The 19,048-nt window shown below is 32.7% G+C and overlaps 1 protein-coding gene and 1 long non-coding RNA gene across 2 annotated transcripts in view; both read left to right on the top strand.

Annotated features, from left to right (window-relative positions):
• The window catches only part of LOC105342030 (uncharacterized), a 74,087-nt gene that overhangs the window by 52,571 nt on the left and 2,468 nt on the right, over positions 1 to 19,048 (top strand). The gene's annotated exons all lie outside the window — the stretch shown is intronic.
• Positions 8,443 to 10,807, top strand: LOC109619025 (uncharacterized). Its single transcript, XR_010709367.1, has 4 exons — positions 8,443 to 8,505; positions 9,890 to 10,028; positions 10,254 to 10,341; positions 10,720 to 10,807. It is a non-coding gene; the product is annotated as an uncharacterized lncRNA (long non-coding RNA).

Here is a 19,048-nt window from a genome sequence, read left to right as displayed (position 1 = left end):
ATGCGTACTCAACTAATGAGTAAACCAAATTCAATGAGTACTCAACAAATGAGTACTCAGTTACTCAATCACTGTGTAGCTAAGAAAGTGTAGTCTGCTCGGCACACCCCGCGAGAGTAAGGAAACTTCCACGTTCTCTTATGGGAATTCACCAGAATACTAACCTTTTGCGACACGTCTGTATGCTTCTGCAGTCAGAACTACTCTGATCTTGTGTGTTGGTGATGCAACGTTTATATACCCTTTTAACGCGGACATCTGAGAAAACATCCCTTTATCAGAAGCCGGAAATTCAAATAATTAAATCTATTTACATTACAGTAACTTAATTTTTTCAGAGTTGTACCAGACAAAAGCTCGAAAAACTTTAAGTTAATAGTATTTGGCGCTGAACAGTATTTGTCCTCAAGATATTCACTTTTGTCTTTAGAAACATCAATAACTCCTTACATCAAGAATATATTTTAATGGAATTCGTGAGCAGTTTTACCTACATTTATATTACAAACTCTTTGGTTTAAAGGAATATACTACCATCTCCCAGTCTCCTGTGGTGGTTTGAGGTTCTAAATTTCATAAAATTCTTTTCGAGTTTATGCTGCAACTATTGATGTAATTTTCATAACTATTATCTTCTTTTTAAAATCTTCTATATTTGCCCTTTTGACGAGGTACAATTTAATTATTTGGAACAATTTAGAAAGGGACTTTCGGATCGGAGCCATAATGATTGTTTTTGTGCTTTAATTCGTTAAAAGCGTTGTATTTTCAACAACAAAACGAAAAACAAACAGAAGATCATAATTGCAAAGGATTATTTGAAATAAGAAAAATATCACAACTGTTTAAATATTGTCCGGTTTAATCTAAAATTACCCCGGCCGGACACACGAACAAACAGTAAAAATGGTATGGTGAAATTATGTGTATGACGATTGATGGGGTATCCAACGGTTGTAAATTGTTATGCGTGGTATAAGAACCTCGTAAGTTGTAAGAACTTGTGTTCGAACCATTTGTAATGCATTATACAATAGAAAATGATAGTCAAACCAACTCCCAACCAAAGTATGTTTTTTTTTATACCCGTGTATGTCTGTAGGAGAGTTTTCTTAATGTTAGAAATGATAGCTCCTAGGGCTCAGGTTTAAATCGGTTTACTGGTTTCCATTATAATTATGAGCCCTGAAAACGGTCAACATCAGTAACTACCATACATCATAACAACAAACATTATATATTTATACTTTGCTAATTTCTAAAAATTACATTTTAATTAAAGGTTGACAATAGCATAGCGTAAATACCAAAGAACAAGAGTCATTTCCCCTATATCAAAGAAATATACCACTGGCACCTAACGTTATACATTTTTATTCTGATAAAAAAATAAACACCCTCTACCAAATCAGGTGAACAATTACAGTTACAGGATATATGAATAGGTGGTATGGAAATGATAGATGCAGGTATTGAATTACTGAATTGATAATTTCGTGCTAAATCTGGAAGTGATGTCCAGCCAAGCGTAGCTGCTGTGGTTGTCCACGAAATTATCAAACGTCACGGAAAATCCTTACCCCGGCGGGAAAGCTCAAAAGAACTCACAGGAAAGAAGAACTGTGGACGGCAAGCGAGGGAAGGGGACTCCCGTGAGGAGATCGGAGACCATACAGATGAAGGTCTGGAGCAGCCAGCTGAGTAGACTGAAAAGGAAAACAGAATCCCTGAGGAAAAAGGTGAGAGAGAGAGAGAGAGAGAGAGAGAGAGAGAGAGAGAGAGAGAGAGAGAGAGAGAGAGAGACCTATTCTTCGGTTATAGAATGCAGCATAATATGAATTGATTTAAGAACATGAATATTACATAATATAAACGATTTCAAAGACTATAACTAAGCTAACAATGCGAGATTTTCCGTCAACGTATTAAATTACATACAATACATTTGTCAATATCATTTTTTATTCTTTTTTTAGACGGAGGCTCTATGAGCCTCCTCTATTGCTACCGGTCAGCTCACAGGTGACGTCGATAGTGGATTTGACGGACACCACCTAGTGGCAAAAATTGCAATATTCGTTTGGGATTCATATTTCAATATTATTAATGAAATAAATATCTTATTTACAATCACAATAAATAGAACTATACATATTGCGATCAATAAACATAATTTCTCTCGAAAATTTTAGTCCATACGTCAAATTCCAAGTAAATATGAATATGCATGAGTTAAAAAATAGCAATGGTGTGTAATCGTCTAGTGGCTATTTATACTTTTTATACAGCTTCCTGTCCGTGACGTCAAATAATGAGGATTCCTCAAGAACCATCTTGTGTTGACCGAAACATTGAATAATTATGAGATTCAATGGATAAACACGGTTCTTAGTCTGTATCGTATATTACTTGCGCATTATCAATTAATCTCCAGCGGAGATATAACTACACTCCCGCCCCCGGCATCGATCCAATAGAATTATTATTTAGCAAGTTGAACCACTGCTATGTGGACTTTAGTAATCCCCCAATTAAGTACAGACAACCGTGATCGTAGCATAGCACATTTTAGTTTAATTTTACTTTGCATGCATACTAAACCTACTATAAAGGTAGTGAAACAAATAAATTAAACATCCAGATTACACCCTTTAACGCAAAAAAAAAAAACAACCCACACATTCAGTGTGTGCATAGGTAGAGTACCCAGGCCACATGCTTCATTAATCCTACATTGTCTGGTCAGCACTGTCGATTTCAAAGTAAGTTGGGAAGTCAGTGTGTTTTTGCAAGCTGATAAGAGAATTTCGCGTGAAAAAGTGTAAAACATTTGAAAGAATATACATATTTTCTTTTAAAAGTGAAGTACGGGGTATTACAAGATATATCGCTGTATACTATTTTAAATTTAGCTTTAAAGCGATACAGCGAATTTCTTTATCTTGGATATTTCCCTTTTTAAACATAGTTAGATAAAAGAATAGAAGTCGTGCATATACTGAAAGATTGAATCTTTTTACAGCAAAAAAAGCTCGCAATTGCGTGTTAAATATTTTTCCGAAATTCTAAATTGATATCTCTAAAATTTTGTTTACACCACAAGTAAAATATGCATAAATTCGTAATATTTTTGTCCCTTGCAGAAAGTCACGATGAAATGTTTACAGTTGATGCGCTAAGCTGTTGATCAAAAGGCGGAGCTAGCAATATCTACGTTTTGGACCGCCTGAAATGATTAAATCAACGGTAATTTTGAGCAAAGAAGATGGGTGGATAAGGCGCGTAAAATGCCCATACACGGTCGGACAGCCTACTGAAAAATTAAAGTATCGAAAATCTTTTTTTAAAAAAATCATTTAAAACAATATATATTTAACGAATCATTGATTTTTAACCTATAAGTATGTTCAATACTTGGAATATGTTGACTCATACAGACGTACACGTATCAAAACCTGCAAATACTGTCATTTTTTTAGAACTTCAAGGCATTTTCTCTTATGGAGTGGGTCTGTGCTCCATATTTTTTTCATAGTCTTATTAAGGTCTATTGGAAAACAAACCGATTTCAATCAACAAAAACGTGGAGAGATGACCCACTATACATTAAAAATATCATTTTGTTTCCCAACAATTGAACTTTTTGAAAAAATAATACAAGTCCGGTAGTTCGTGGCCAAAGTCACACCGGATATTTAAAAATCCCACTTTGTTGTGTCGAAAATGGCTAGTGGTTAGAGTACCTGACATAAGCTAACTTTATATATCTAGGGCTTTTACGTTACGGGTTCAATACCACCAAAATTTCCGACAATTTATTTTTGGTTAAATATATTAAAAATTGACTATAATTAGAAATTTTGCTTTTGCAAACTTGTATTATAATATATTTCAATAGATTTAGTTGGGGAAAAATAAATTCAAAGTAGTATTTCACTACTAAACCGAATTGGTATTTGCGCAATCTTATTCCCCCATCTTCTTGAGCAAAATGAGCTGTAGCGTCTCTTATATATAAAACACTGTGCCGGATAATTATGCCAGTGCCAAGGTGGCATTTTTGCACCCGCTTAAGCTGCATATATCGAAAATTCAAATATGCCATATGATAGACCATTGCTTAAAGAGTTAACAACCACCTTTGTTATCATTGTGTCTCACCTGTCAGGTGAGATATTTACCTTTCAAAAATAAATTCCTACAGGAAAATAATTTTTCCCATAGGAAAAAATATATTCCTATAGGCAATTTGAAACTTCCTATCGGAATACAAGAACTTCCTATAGGAATTTCAATTCCGATAGGATTTGATAAAATCCGATAGGAAAACTGAATATCCTACAGGAAAACTTCATGTCTGAATCAAATTCCGACAGGAAATATCATTATCCTAAAGGAAATATAATTCCTATAGGACTTTTCAAAATCCTATAGGATTGTCAATATTTCCTGTAGGAGAATCAATTCTCCTATGGGAATTATCATTTTCCGACGGGATATTAATTTTTAAAGGTAAATATCTCAATGTCAGGTGAAACACACTAAAAACAAAAGTGGTTATATACTCTCTAGACAATGGTCTATCATTTGGTATACATGGATTTTTCCGAAACTGCATCTTAAGCGGGTGCAAAAATGCCACCTTGGCACTGGCATAATTATCCGGCACAGTATTATAAATATTTCATCTCCAAAACTTTTTGAAACGCTTAGAAATATATTTGATCTACAACTATGCGAGATTGAGATCATGCATGTATTACCTACATGTAACATTAGGGGGTTTTAAGCATGAACGACTTTTTCATATGAAAAAAATTCACTGTTCAAAAGTTGTTATTGATTATATATTATCATAAATTTTAGTATATATTGTGAATCATTAGGTATAGTACTAACTAACAAAATATGTTTTTGTTTGTAATTTGTTTTTGCACCTTCCATAAAAGAGCATGAATATGTTAGCAAAGTAATTTCTGTCCCGTAGTATTTAGTATTACAAACTCTTAATTGATACTCTAAACCTTCTATACCTTAAAATTTGAAGAAGAAAAAACCATTATTATTTTTGGGAGTTGATTTTTATCAACTCTACTATGCGGTTATTCTGGCAAACCGGAGGTGAAACTGTGTTTGGACCTAACCACAGATCATCGCCGCTGACAAGACATAATCGATGAATTTGATGTAATGCATTCTGAAGCATTAAATATTATTATAGTTAAATATTGCTTGGATCCATATAATTTTCCAGAAATATTTACATTACTGATACATAGTTCTATCTTAAAATATTACGCAACATTATTCATATGATGTTTTCCTAAAATTCTTAAAATTGTCGGAAAACACGAAAATTCATATTATGGAAATATGCATTATTCAGTTACGGATTAGAAACTGCTTCGCATGCGAAAATACATATCGTTGATTTTAAGATAAATATCAATCGATGAAATCAACTCCCATCGGTACTTCAATACTTGGAATTATTAGATTAATCTCCTCCGCAATGATGCCTCCGTCTCTCAGTACTTTCAGTACTTTGATTATTCTTTTATTTTACCGAGATATACAAAAATACATAACCTGTTGTAGCGGGTTAGATTAATTTTTGGCAACGATCGCTACCGTCATAATCCGCATCAATCACCAAAGAAAGCATTTTATTGATTATATTTTCATCTTTCTTTTAACAACCTTATACATTGAATGTAAAAAGTAAGTTAAATCAAATAATTAATTGATTTGAAACAGTAATATAAAGTATTCCAATTCTGTGCAAAAGAAAGAAGTGAAATGGATAAGTTCAGTACAGACTAGGAAATTTGGACCCCTGTGATAAACTCACTCTAGAGTGCTCTCTCTGTTTTTTTCGTGCAGTCCGTGATTTGTCTTAGGTCGTTGTAGGTTTACACCAACCGAGGAACGGGGCGTGTAGATTTCAGTCCTGTCAGTTTTAGTCGCTGTAGATTTTGACCAATCGATAATCAGGGCGTGTAAATATCAGTCTTTTAGTTTCTATAGAGATATGAACTAAAGTTTCCGTGCGAAATAGAGGGAATCATACTCGGTATATGCATATAATGTAATCATCCATAACTGATTCAAAAGTGAAGTTACTTAACGCATCATCACATCTAGGGGTATAATACAATTATACGTTTTAAATTTCTTTTGTGTTATCAGGATACAAAAAATTACAGAACGGCACGTGAAAAAAGCCTTCAAAAATATAAGGTGATTTAATCTACTGGCGTATTGTCGATAGACCGCAAAGATGATGTCATTTCCACAAAACGGCCAAAACTCATATCAACAAATCAAAAACAGTCGGAATAGTACATGAATAGAGTTTTAAAACCAATTTTTCATATTTACGAATATGAAGAAGGCATACGAAAAATAGCTGCTCATGTTGTTTCAGAATTCAAAAAAAGAACTTTTTCGGTGTCCGAGGTCAGTGATGCAGATAAAAGTATCGACTTTAATGTACATAGGCAATTTCGCCACATATGATTCTGATATGAAGTTCTTTTCATATAAGAATCATATCAAAATCACATAAGAATGATATAAAAATTGATTCATATAAGAATTATATAATCCTTATCATATGATTCTGATATGATTTGAATTATATGATTTACTACTTCATATGAGAATTATATCATAATAAAATCATATCAAAATTATATAAGATTCATATCATAATTATATGATTGTGATTTACATCAATATAATTCCGAGGAAAATGTATGAAAATCATTTTAGATACCTTCGAATTAATTGCGGCATGATGATTATTGGTTTAATATGAAAATTTATTTGAAATTATAAGCGAATTAAATATTTAATGAGTGGATTTCTATTGCTTTCAAGTAAAGTAGGTAAACAGTGTAGACATCTTAATTACTTCCAATATTTTTGTTTAATGAATAAAACACTATTGATAAAAGGCATATAGATAATATATTTTTTTACGAATTATAGCGAGCGCAGCTCGCCGGCGCGCAGCGCCGGCTAGCGAAGCGAGCTCTAAGAACCAGTGTGCGCGGGAAAAAGAACGAGCGAAATCTACAGTTCATCAAACAAAATTTTTTGTCTACGTCCCATAATGCTCTCTAATGTTTTCACCCGTGGTGCTATGCCAAAAATGGCCGACTTTTAACTCGTAGTTTACGGTGACTTCAAGTTTGAAGACACGTTTTGAGTACCGCATATGCTTTGGCGAGACTCAAAAGATTTGTTACATGCTTCCATACCTTCGTATTGAGTCGAGAAACGTAAACAAAGACGAACAAAGTCATGGATGACGTCACAGTGCACTCGCACTATATTTCCCGCGATAAATTAGAGGTGGATCAAACATCTGTAATGAGTGTACTGGCTATTTCAGTAAAGTCTGCGATACCTGCCTCATTGACATATGATTTGTTTTTAATCTTTTTTCATAGGCGACGATCGGAACCGGGGGGGGGGGGGGGGCTAGGGGGGCCCTTTTTTTGCTAAGTTAGACCTAACCATTTTGCACATAGCAGAATATAGGGTTCAGCCCCCCCCCCCCCATTTTTTTTTGCAGGAAATATAACTGTTCCGTAATGTACGTTTGAAAGATGGAGAAGTTGGAGTCAAAGGCATACTATTTTTGAAAAAAAAAACAAAACTCCCCCCCCCCCCCCCCCGGATTAGGATTTTCATGATTTGGGGAATTAGATTTTTTCTCTCAGTATTTCTGAGGATCAGTCTAGCCCCCCCCCCCCCCCCCTCCCCCACTTTCAATTTGCTTCCGACGCCAGTGTTTTTTAATATATATTATAGAGATTTTATATATATATATACTAGCAAGAGCCATACTATACTGTCATATCCATCCATTTTTAAACTACATGTACAGTAACGTTAGGCAGGTAAGTATATGAATAGGGAGGAAATAAACAATAGGACATTTTGAACTAAATAAAAAGGAATAAAATGAAAAAAGAAACAGGTAAAAAAAATTACGTAGATACTGCATATAGTCAGACCATAAATTTAAAAGTGGGAAATTACACACCTACAAACAGGTACCGGTCTCTCTCTCTCTCTCTCTCTCTCTCTCTCTCTCTCTCTCTCTCTCTCTCTCTCTCTCTCTCTCTCTCTCTCTCTCTCTCTCTCTCTCTCTCTCTCTCTCTCTCGGTTGCGCTGTATGTATCATAACCATTAAGATTAGTACCTTTGGCATACTTATTGTAGAGCAATACTCTCTCAAAAATTCTTTGACGTTCGTTGATACCTAAATAAAACTTTAAGTTGGCAATGATGTAAGGTACAGTATGTGTAATTCTTGCTGCGCTCGCCAGAACGGTAGCACCGTAAAACATATTATAATCAACTTAAGCCAGGTGTAAACAATTCCAGAATGAAACCAGAATCGGCTTCGATTTTTCGTTCACATGTATACGTCATATTTTTACGTCACGAACGCAGAAGAGATCAGAAAGGTAGAATGATTTCAGATAAAAGGTAAGGAACGAGCAATTAAATTAATCAACTGACTGTAGATTGCAAATAAATCTGTACATGCTATAGAACTGTTGCTGGGTTTTTCCAAGAAAATTCTAGTAGATTGTCGATCGGAATCATTCATCATTTCTATTTATAAAAACTACTATATTCCTTCTCTGGAGAGAGTCGGAGTGTTTATATAAACGTGTGAGGAAATACAGTTACAAAATTTAATGCAACAATAAACAATTTTATGATTTAAAATTCAGACCTGCGTGTTAAATTATAGGCCTATTTCCCACAGTGCAGAGACAGCTCTGTGCAGCTATAGCTAATTAAATTTGATTTAGATAGTACAACACTTTTGTAAAACAATAACCAACTCAAAATATATGTCAATTAATGAAGAACAAGCGCATTCTGAACACTAAAAACTTTCAAAGTGAAAGTAGCCGAAATCTAGAGCATAGCTTGATATGAAGCAACAAGTAGGCCTTCCTCTCAGCTGTCGAAGATCAACATGGAATGGGGAACATATTCCCCATTGAAACAGGTAGATGGCATAATATTGAAAAACATTTAAGAAAATGTACAATGTGTGATTCTAATAGTATTGGGGATGAATTTCATTATATTTTAGAATGTACATATTTTGTAAACGACAGAAAAATGTTTTTACCCAAGAGATATTATGAAAACCCAAATATTATAAAATTTAACGAGCTCATGAATACTTTTAATGTAGAAAAACTAAAAAACTTGTCAATATTTATTAAGAAAATTTTCAAAGTCTGTTCTTCCAGAAACCAACTTTAACAACCTATTGTATTGTGATTTTAACTTTTTTTTTGTCATTATTACTTCTACTGTACATGTGATCCTTGACTGTATTCGTGTACATTTGTATATACTGATTTTGAACCTCAAATACCAGTGAACTGGTCTTGAGCGAATAAAGAATTGAATTGAAGAATGACTCACTGATTATCTCATGTTGCATGTCAAGCATAAAATTATGCATAATTATTCATTAACATTATTTATGTTATTTATTTTATTTGAAAAATTAATTAACTCTACAAACAGATAATATAAGTAAACTTTACAATTATGTATAATGTAAATATATTTATTGTTGTTTTTTTTTCTTCTTTAACAAGTTAGCTCAAGACAAGTACTAGTATTTGTTGAAAATGACCAATCAGTCACATAAATAAGTGTTATTTTATTACATTTTAATTCACAATTTGCTCACATCTCCAAATAGTAGCATGGCATCTATTTCTACTATTAACCTTCAGTAATATTGTAGTATGAAAGTCAGTATTTTAAAAAAAAAAATATGTATGTATTTAAACTATGTTTATATTCATCATTTTATTTTGTGTTTTATATTTTTCAGCAAATGGCTATTATAGTACACAAGCTTAGTACTAAGATTTGTCTGGGTGTAGTGACTAGTCTAAAGACTATGACTATAATTTCAAGATCCTGGCATTCTCGAGAAGTGGATAGAAAGATTGTGTCCTATACTGAATCTGGTATGATACATATATGACATCATTAAAATTAATTTAAAATTTCATTGAATTGTTGATACTTATATTTATAATTTCCAGATTCCTAAGAATGATATTAAACTTTATGAAAGTTCATTTAATAGTTAACAACACATGATTGATTTTGCTTTTTAAAATTATGATTCTAAAAGTTGTTATGTTCTTTGTCTTAAGCATGGCTATAGTGAAGTTGCATTAACATTTCAGGATAAAATCCAAACTTGTCCTATGCTTTGGTTAACACGTCAGAAAAGGAGTGTGGATGGAAAGACTTGAAGGGCTAAATGAATTTAGGGTAATACTTTACTTTGTCAAATTGATACTGATGTTGGACATTTAATCTCTCTCTCTCTCTCTCTCTCTCTCTCTCTCTCTCTCTCCAAGTCTCTCTCTCTCTCTCTCTCTCTCTCTCTCTCTCTCTCTCTCTCTCTCTCTCTCTCTCTCTCCAAGTTTGCAAATGCAATGATTTAGCAATCCTTATTAATGGGAAATAAATGTGTAAGAGGATAGGAAATTCATGTTTTATTTGCAACAAATTGTCATCAATTATGGTGAATAACATTGACATATCGTAGCATACAGGAGCTATATGTGTACTATAACATTGTGCCTATTTACAAATCATAATAACTGATATCGTAATTTCTAAGTGTCAAAATATGTTTCTTTTCAGAAAAGTAATGAAGCGCCAAAGAACAAGAAGAATAGAAATATCTAAATGTTATCATTTGCAGGAATTAAATTCATTTTAATTCTGAGAATTGTTGTGGTTATTTTTCTCTAGCTATAATTTTAGATAAACTCAAGTGGCTTAGTAAGGAAAACCAATGAAATTTCTCAAGATCAATTGATGGGAGGTTGGAACAGCAAGTTCAGGAGTATTAACAAATGATTTTAAAGACTGAAAACATTTAGAGGCATTTATTTTACAAGTATTTGCATGTGAAATAAGTGGATAGCATACATTCTATGTATTTTATATACTACTGAGCTTTAACATGTGTCAAATATGGGGCATATTTTGCATTGCAAAGCCATAGTTTGCACACATATTATATTCATATGATTCTCATATCATGTTAAAATTACATGATTGTCATATAAGAATTATATAATCATTATATAAGCGATTATATAATTTTGATATAATGCCCTTATCATATAGTTCTCATATCAGAATTATATGATTCTCATATGATACCGATGATAAGATTCTCATATGATGCCCTTTTTTTATCATCTCATATCAGCGCAATTATATAAGAATCATATCATTTTGATACGAGAATGATATGTGGCGAAATCCCCTGTGTATGATCTAATTTATTTTACATAAGTAATACACAAAAACAAAATGACGCATTAACACTCAGTCTGAAAATATATAGTTTAGACACATGTTTAGTCCCAAGAAATCTAAGAGGTTTGACTTGTTCTTAAAAGAATAAAATAGTTATGACATTAGTTTAACTAACAAAAGGACCGTATACTAAACAAGGATTTGTTTTGATTCTTCCTGTAAATATTCAATTGAACAATTCTTAAGGATCTAAAACGTGTCTTCTAAAGATATCGATGGATATCTATGTGTCAGTAATCGCCACTTAACAAAATACACAATGTTGTGTTTTACGATATAAATGTTGATTGTTAAACTAAAAAGAAAGAAACGAGCATTGTTACAGTTTCAGTTACATATTGATAGAATGCCTGTTAGTTTTTCAGTGACATTTAATTCCGACAAAGGCCCGTAGTGTTCATGATGTTTCTGGTTTATCTTTTCTTAAATTGCTCTGTAAAAAGACAGTTATACAGAAAATAGCATACGTAGCTTTTATTTTATAGGATGGACTTATCTTAGTAAACTTTGATCCAAAAGTGCTGGTACCTCTAGATAAAGTTTTAGAGAAGTATGAAAGATAAATTAGTTCACATATATAACATATTGTATTTTTCACCTTCCTAATACCCTAATCAGCAACACTGAGGTTGTACCTGATGTCTACACATAAGCGAACTGAATACTTCGTTTCTCTGTGAAGTCGGAGTAATGCACATTTTAGTTTGTTTATCATAATCACTGACCATGACAACTAGTAGGTCACTAGTGGAGCTATTAAAGATATATAAAGGCTTCCCACTCCATATCCATCCCTGGAGTCTTATCAGTTCATCTATCTGGGAATCATTTACTATGTTAGCTGTTCTATTACTGATATCAGTATAAACTAACTTCCCATCCTTGCTCACTGATATGTCCTATGGCGCGTACCCTGATTTGGTTTGAACTGATATCTTTAATTCCCCCTCGAGGTTGTAGAGACCCAACATTTTACTATTTGTTCCACAAATCGATACTTCTCCATTACCCTGACAAGTAACACTGCATAGGCAATTAAACCAGCCTTCGAAGTGTGGCATTAGGGTGGCAATTATCTGAGGATGATCAAGTAGTGGTTTGAGAGAAGTCGATTCCGCTTCTAGGGTTTTCAATGTGAAGTCTTCTCCAGTAGTGATTGAAAATTCCGAAAGTGAACCGATTTATTGGTAAATACTCTCTGTATTTATTGGTCCTGGTGTAAAAGTTGGCATAGAAACTTTGAGATTTTTGGGGAACTTTCTAAACTCATTATTCCCATCTTTGTACTGTAGGGCCATGTAGGTATCATTTAAATCCAATAATTTTCGTATTTCAGCAATGTTCCGTGACATTTTGGAAAAAGTGCACGCAATTTCATCTTTGTGTTTATTCAGAGCAGCCAGGTATTTGGAGTTCATATCATCAAGGTCAGATTTTAGTTTGTTTATAATATTGTCGATATATCTGTACGAGTAGTCCTCCTTGTTTGTTTGAGTAGTGTTATTCAGATCAACTTTCTGCAACGTGATATGATTTGCGATTTCTTAAAGTTTTGGAAACAATGCCTTCTCTAATTCTGTCAAGTCTCTTCGTATTTCTCGTTTTCTTGTTTTATATTTAAAAATGTTTACAAAAACTGTGGATCCTGTGATGTCCAGATGAAATGCGATGGGTAAATATATATATATATATATATATATATATATATATATATATATATATATATATATATATATATATATATATATATATATATATATATATATATATATATATATATAATTGTTCACAGTAATATTTACACTGCTCTTAGTTATGTTCAGAACATTAAGGAGGAATCAAAGTAGATCCTCTGTCTCTAAATAGAAAAATCTGATTTTTTCGATAAAACCAACAAATGTTATCTAACACAAGCTTTGCAGAGGTCGATTTGACATTACTCGAAGTATTGTGGGGAAACGTAAGTATCCAAAAATCACAACGCACAACATCTTGTGGCTTGTGTCTAGGGTCCATAACAAAGGAACATAGGAAGAACTTTAAAGAGTTTATTGATTTAATAAAATACTTTATATGTCATATGCAGTCTATGCAAAAACATATTTGTATTGTACTTATTAATCATAAAACCCCCGAAACAATATATACATGTAAATGATCGTGGAAGTTTCATGTACCTGGTAATTATTATATCGTCCTAACTCTTTTATTGTATGACTTTAATTTAAACTTGAATGTCAAAACAATTTAGGACAGTTAACAATTGAAATCATCAGAAATGGCATGGATTCATGTATATCGTGCCAATATACATTGCATAGAAATATAATATACATATTGTAAAGCAGAAACATTTTGTAATAGCTTTCAATTGGCCGTGCTTTGGAATTATTCTTTATATATATACTTATTTATAACATAACGATCCTTTCAAAGATATTTCACTGGGTTCTATACTTGGTCCTGTCATTTTAAATATTTTTTTTGATGATATTTTGTTCATTTTGCACATTGTGACCTTTATTACTACGCCGACATTAATACCCTTTCTATTATCAGTCATGATAATTAACCCCTGAAAAACATTCTAGAATCAAACTGCTTTGTCCTTGTTAAGTAATACAAGGACAACCAAATGCAAGCCATATATATAGTAAAAAAAAAGAAAGAAAATATCTGTTTCGAAATAGAAAGAATTAAGATTCAACCAGAAAATGATTTAGAGCATATTAGATTTTGCTCTCACATTTGAAATAAACTTAAGAAATCCTCTCAGCAGTTAAATGTCCTTAAAAGGATAAAAGTAGACCTGAGCAGATAAGGAAAACTCATTATACATTCATAATGTCAAATTTCAGCTACTGTCCATTAGATTGGCATTTCTGTGGTGAGAAATAATTATAACAACAAAAAAGTTATAGAAAATGGCATCAAGATATAACTATAATGGTTCCATTAATAAATTCATATTGTTATCTTTATCAAAAATCAAAACTACCATGTCTTAAGGTCTGGCGTATGAGAACAATAGCAATAGAGTGTTTTAAGATTTCATATGAATGAGGTCATTCTTATTTGCAGGATTTTATCCAATTTAAAGAAATATCATACTTTTAAAAATTTAAAACTGCACAAAAAAATAAAATTCTTTACCAGAGCCAGAGTCATTCAGAAATATTTCTACTTTTAATTAATTCAAGTCAAACATTATTAGTTGGTATGAAACTTGCTGTAACTTTTGCGCTTGTAGCTATATTTTCCAAAAAGGTTTAATCCAGTATGTCAAAACCATTGTGATAATTACTGTCCTAAAGAATCCTTGCGATATATTTGAAGTTAATGCTTAAGTAGTATGATATTGATATTGTATTTTTAAAAGTTCTCTCTGTATGTGATGGCGTTATGTACTCGAAAAATAACTCCCCAGAGCTAAGGTTTATTGTTTTAAAACTCGACTTTAAATAAACATCATCCTATCCAATTTTTTAGAACAGACGCCATAATAACGAACTTTGATAACACCTAGTCATATCTTTGTATTTCAACAAATATTGACTATTTTATCTAATCTGGGTAGATAAATAAAAAAGTGTGCCATTGGATATTAATTTGTAGGGTATCGTAACGTGACTCCTTTCCCAAACATATTATAAATGATTCTAACAGAAACTTATGAACGTTTGAAAATTAAAAATAGCATTACCAGAACGACGCACAAAAAAAAGAATTTGGAATTTTTAAAATTGTTTTTCACTGTATTTTAAAAGACAAAGTGATTCATCCAGCTATCCCAACACAAACAATACACAGTGTAGTACATAGAATTTTAAATTACTGCCAAAATACTGTACTTTAAAATCTCTAAAATGTTCATTTTAAAATACATTTGTCTTTTTTAATATGCATCTCAACTACACTCTTAAATTGATGCTTAGCTTTATTTCAAGCTATCTCAAATACATTGTCGTATGCGACAGGGTGTCTAGGTTCTGTTTGTCATCGATAACAAGTACTTTGCTGGCCTTGAAGTCCAAGTGGTTAGCCTGCGCTATCACGAAAGAGGGGTTGTTAGATCTAAAGTTCAAAATCCAATAGTGAAGTTCAAATATTTCAATAGTTGGTTTCGCATATTCTTTACTAATGTTTATTACTATATTTTTTTCTCATACTGTGTTCATTGTACGTAATAAAAATCGATACACGTTTTTAAACTATACAATAGAGTCTACGATTTAAGAGTTTCAAAAATGTGTATTGTTTTAGACCGGTGTTAAATCAAACCTGTGTTAAGAGCAGTAGATAGTTTTCCTGCACAAACATTGAGAAGTAAGCTAGCTTTATGCATCGGCGTTAAGATATTTATACTGCCTTTTTGTATGGTCCTCTAAAGTCATACAATATTATCATTTTAAAACGGATACAACGATAAAAAAAATTTCATAACACATATTCATAGAGTCGTATGTCTGTTTAAATATTGACTAATTTTTATCTGAGCTTTTTATGTAAATTTCTTATATTTAGAAATGTTTGTCGTTAGGTATGATAATAAGATTTGTTGATAAAAGTTACGTAAAAATGTTAATTAGGGAACATTTACGAGGGTTGTCCCAAAATAGCGTAGACAATTGGCGTTATTCAGTTAATCGAAGACAAAGGAAGATGAAATTTGTGCCACAAAGGTTTCAAGAAAGTTGCATTCAAATAATGTTTTAAAATCGAATATTGCTTGAGATTAAATTAGTGAAATGAAAACATGTTAGATCAGAAATTCGACATGCGGCGCAATGTCAAAAACAAAAAGTTAAAATCAACTGAATGAATTGAAAATTGGGCGGAAAAGTACTTTTCGAATGAAAAAATTCAAATAAAACATACACTGATATTTGATAATAGTTCTATTATTTACTCAGAAAATGTTTTGGCTATAACAAAACTTTTAAATATTTTATAGCGCGTTTTGTGACAAGTTGAAAAGTTATCTGGTAATAAAATGACGTTGTCAGCGTTTAAGGCGGCGCAGCAGTAACTGATACCATTTTGTAAAGACCATGAAAAAAATCCTGAGCGGCTTTGGAATTAAATGAAATTAACAAAATCGATGAGATATGCGTTTTGTGAGTAAGTAGTTAAACAACATTGAAAATATTTGAACAAGTATGAGACAATAAGTGGAAAAAAGAAACCCCGAACGATATCAATGGACGTCAAAATGTTGAACAACACATTTCGGTAAGACGGACGTCAGACAACAAGTAATACAGGGCAAGTTTGGAGCCGACAGATCCTTTGTACTTAGAAAATATTTAAAAAAAAATAAAACTAGAAATATATATTGAATGTGCACGCAGGGTACATGTTCAAAGATAATATATATTCTAAGACATTTTCGGAAATAAAACGTAAATGTTATTGTAAACGATGTGGAGGGTTTAGCAACAACGTAAAACTGGAAATTTTCGACGTCGCACATTGCGCCGCCTGACAAAACTTGTTGTTACTAATTATTCATTTTCTCGAGAAATAAATAAAGTACAGATTTGAACTTTTCAGCATTGTTTGCCAAAGGGTCATTGAAGAAAACATAGAAGTCTAATGAAATTGCAGTGAACAGATTATAAATTATGTGTCCTGTCTACATTATTTTGTGACAACCCTCGTACATAAACAATTTAAAGGCCTTGGTAAAAGTACAACAGTATGTAAAACGAAAATGCTCTAAATGCTTATAATAATGCTTGCGTCAATTAGTTGGTTACTTTCTCGTCATATTTCGAATGGGTGTCGTCATATTTCGAATAAGAAAAAGGAAGTACGCTTTTTTTAAAAGATGTTTTTGATATCAATTGAAATGACACCATTTAATGATATAAAGTTTTAAGTAATGAAACTTTAAAGCAATTACAAATACAAACGTTGCCATTCCAACATTGCGATTCCAATAAATCGTTACAGAATTGACTCACACAGCCTCAAAAACATCTACGACGTCAATACTCTAGATTTACAGAAGGTGGCGCTCTCATTTGGATTCCACAACCCTCCCTATGTAGATCTAGGTATGTCACAGTACATGTACACAGAGTATATATTCCACACCCCTCCCTATGTAGATCTAGGTATGTCACAGTACATGTACACAGAGTATAAATTCCACAACCCTCCCTATGTAGATCTAGGTATGTCACAGTACATGTTCACAGAGTGTTTGTTCCACACCCCTCCCTATGTAGATCTAGGTATGTCACAGTACATGTACACAGAGTATATATTATACACCCCTCCCTATGTAGATCTAGGTATGTCACATTACATGTACATTGTGTACAACTAGTATTTATTTGTACCGAATAAGATGTACCTACACAGTCAAATTACATATACCTACACAGATTATATATTGTTTTAATTTATCTATGAAAACATATACACATAAAACCTATCTTGAAAATTAACAACTATGGGAAAACTATTTCTATCAGTCTTGCACCTTTTCAATGTAAGGTCCTCCTTTCTATTATAATCTTTGAGTTTTTCGGTAAAATTATAGGTGTCATAGTCCTTTTTGAAAGGTTTCAGGCAGAGAGGTGATCGTCATTACAATATTTTAATTTCTCTACGCCAGAATGAAACTTAATAAAATGTATATACGAGACTTTTGTTTGTATATGGGCTATGATACTCAGTTGACTGCTAAGGCCTATTGACCTCTTGTTTTTCTATTAATTTATTTTCTGTACTTACTGTTTTGTCTTGTTTTTAGCTCACCTGAGCCAAAGGCTCAAGTGAGCTTTTCTGATCACAATTTGTCCGTTGTCTGTCATCGTTGTCGTCGTCGTTGTCGTCGTTGTTGTAAACTTTTCACATTTTCATCTTCTTCTCAAGAACCACTGGGCAGAAAAGATCAAATTAAAATGGAAGCATCCTCAGGTAGTGTAGATTCAAGTTTGTTCAAATCATAGTCCCCGGGGGTAGGGTGGGGCCACTATTGGGGGATCAATTTTCACATAGGAATATATAGAGAAAATCTTTAAAAATCTTCTTCTCAAAAACTATTAGGCCAGAAAAGCTCAAATTAAAATGGAAGCATCCTCAGGAAGTGTAGATTCAAGTTTGTTCAAATCATGGTCCCTGGGGGTAGGGTGGGGCACAATTGTTGGATAAATTTTTATGTACGAATATATAGAGAAAATCTTTTTAAAAATGTCTTTTAAAAACTATTTGGCCAAGAAAGCTCAAATTCCCGTGTAACCATCCTCAGATAATGTAGATTCAAGTTTGTTCAAATCATGGTCCCTGGGGTACGGCGGGGCCACAATGGGGGATACATTTTTATATATAGAGAAAATCTTTAAAAGTCTTCTTCTCAAAACGACTAGGCCAGGAGAGCCCAAATTTGAGTGGAAGCATGCATCCCCAGATCATATAGATTCAAATTTGTTTAAATAATAGTCCAGGGGTAGGGTGAGGCCACAATGGGGGATGAATTTTTACTTAGGAATATATAGAGAAAATCTTTAAAAATCTTCTTTTTAAAGACTATTTGGCCAGAAAAGCTTAAACTTGTGTATAGGCATCCTCGGGTGGTGTAAATTAAAGTTTGCAAAATCACAGTCTCTAGTCGTAGGGCGGGACCGTGATG

Source organism: Magallana gigas, chromosome 9 (genome assembly GCF_963853765.1).
Source record: "Magallana gigas chromosome 9, xbMagGiga1.1, whole genome shotgun sequence".
NCBI lineage: Eukaryota > Metazoa > Mollusca > Bivalvia > Ostreida > Ostreidae > Magallana > Magallana gigas.
Note: the sequence above shows the minus strand (reverse complement) of the source record. Positions and strands in the feature narration are given on the sequence as shown.